Raw genomic sequence first — 2773 nt, forward strand, 5'->3', positions numbered from 1 at the left:
CTTCTGAATGCCGGCAGAGGACATCAGGCACCCAGAAAAGCAATCCAACTCTTCGAAAGGAGGTAGGAAAAAATATAAAAGACAAAAAAAGAGACAAAAGAGGGAGGAACGGAGTTCCGTCCCGGGAAGGGAGTCTTAAAAAGAGAGAAGTTTCCAAACACCAGGAAACCTTCTCACTGCCGAATCTGTGCCGAGCTTTGGAAGCATAGAGGGCAACATAACAGGAAGAAAAAATAAATAAACAATTAAAACTCGAAGATTGCGAGTCCTACAGTAACTCCCCCAGCGGAGAAGCAGTGCAGACGCCTGCACGCGCCATTAGCAAGCGGGGGCTGGGCAGGGAGGCGCAGCGCAGGCTGCATCGCTTAGAGTAAGAATCTGGCCTGAATACCCTGAGCACTATCTGAGAGAAATAATATGGGCTAGCAAACCAGACTGTGGGATATCTACCACGCGAAAAGCCAGCCCCAACCTAAGACACCGCCAGGCCCGCTCACGGAACAAAGAATTGAACAGAGATAGCCGGCTGCAGACCTTCCCCCTCCGGTGACAGGCAGCCAGAGCCGGAAGGGGGCAATCGCAGCCCCAGAGAGACATTATCTATAAAACTGTAAGCAGGCTTCTTTGCTAACTAAAACTTCTTGGGGGTCTGGACGGTTAACATCTGCCTGAGAAGGTGCGCCGATTTTACACCCAGATAATCGAGTGGCAGGAAGGCGATAAGTCGCAGCATTGGCGCTCGCCAAACACCTCATCACTTGAGCTGCTCAGACCTGGGAAGAGCACAAAACTCAGGCCCAACTGAGTCTGCGCCTCTGAGGACTACCCGAGTGCCTGAACCTGAGCGGCTTGGACCTGGGAGGTACACGCAACCCAGGGCCAGCCTCGGATTGTTCCCGGCGGAACAACCTAGAGCCCGAGCAGTGTGGGCAGGGAGGCTACACGCGCCGTGAGCGGGGGCAGACCCAGTGTGGCTGAGGCACTGCGAGCGCACGCCAGTGTTATTTGTTTGCAGCATCCTTCCCTCCCTCCCCACAGCACGACTGAACAAAGAGAAGAAATACAGCTCCACCCATCAGAACACAGACACAAGCTTCCCTAACCAGGAAACCTTGACAAGCCACCTGTACAAACCCACACACAGTGAGGAAAAGCCACAATAAAGAGAACTCCACAAACTGCCAGAATACAGAAAGGACACCCTAAACTCAGCAATTTAAACAAGATGAAGAGACAGAGGAATAGCCAGCAGATAAAGGAACAGGATAAATGCCCACCAAACCAAACAAAAGAGGAAGAGATAGGGAATCTACCCGATAAAGAATTCCGAATAATGATAGTGAAATTGATCCAAAATCTTGAAATCAAAATGGAATCACAGATAAATAGCTTGGAGACAAGGATTGAGAAGATGCAAGAAAGGTTTAACAAGGACCCACCTATGTCTCTTGACTCTTGTTTGTAGAAGGTCAAGTCTCCCAGGTCTCCCTGAATCACAAAAGAACAACCTCAAGCAGTTAGTGATTAGGACAATAGAGTTATAGAACATTTCAGTGTCTATTACACATTTCTGAGTTGTTTTATAGATATTATAACTGTTTCCAGAAGGAAAAAGCTGACTGCATGATGACCAGACTGTAGCCATGACATAAATTGCTCCTTCTTGAATAGTACTGAATCTGTGGCTAGCACAGTTGCAAGAATTTGGCTTTAAGAAAATGGGATTAACCAAAAGACAAAGACTGGCTGAATGGATACAAAAACAAGACCCCTACATATGTTGTCTACAAGAGACCCACCTCAAAACAGGGGACACATACAGACTGAAAGTGAAGGGCTGGAAAAAGATTTTCCATGCAAATAGGGACCAAAAGAAAGCAGGAGTAGCAATACTCATATCAGATAAAATAGACTTTAAAACAAAGGCTGTGAAAAGAGACAAAGAAGGTCACTACATAATGATCAAAGGATCAATCCAAGAAGAAGATATAACAATTATAAATATATATGCACTCAACACGGGAGCACCGCAGTATGTAAGACAAATGCTAACAAGTATGAAAGGAGAAATTAACAATAACACAATAATAGTGGGAGACTTTAATACCCCACTCACACCTATGGATAGATCAACTAAACAGAAAATCAACAAGGAAACAAACTGTAAATGATACAATAGACCAGTTAGACCTAACTGATATCTATAGGACATTTCATCCCAAAACAATGAATTTCACCTTTTTCTCAAGCGCACATGGAACCTTCTCCAGGATAGATCACATCCTGGGCCATAAAGCTAGCCTTGGTAAATTCAAAACAATAGAAATCATTCCAAGCATCTTTTCTGACCACAATGCAGTAAGATTAGATCTCAATTACAGGAGAAAAACTATTAAAAATTCCAACATACGGAGGCTGAACAACACGCTGCTGAATAACCAACAAATCACAGAAGAAATCAAAAAAGAAATCAAAATTTGCATAGAAATGAATGAAAATGAAAACACAACAACTCAAAACCTGTGGGACACGGTAAAAGCAGTCCTAAGGGGAAAGTTCATAGCAATACAGGCACACCTCAAGAAACAAGAAAAAAGTCAAATAAATAACCTAACTCTACACCTAAAGCAACTAGAAAAGGAAGAAATGAAGAACCCCAGGGTTAGTAGAAGGAAAGAAATCTTAAAAATTAGGGCAGAAATAAATGCAAAAGAAACAAAAGAGACCATAGCAAAAATCAACAAAGCCAAAAGCTGGTTCTTTGAAAGGATAA

Source organism: Bison bison, unplaced genomic scaffold (assembly GCF_000754665.1).
Source record: "Bison bison bison isolate TAMUID 2011002044 unplaced genomic scaffold, Bison_UMD1.0 scf7180017864317, whole genome shotgun sequence".
NCBI classification, from domain to species: Eukaryota; Metazoa; Chordata; class Mammalia; order Artiodactyla; family Bovidae; genus Bison; species Bison bison.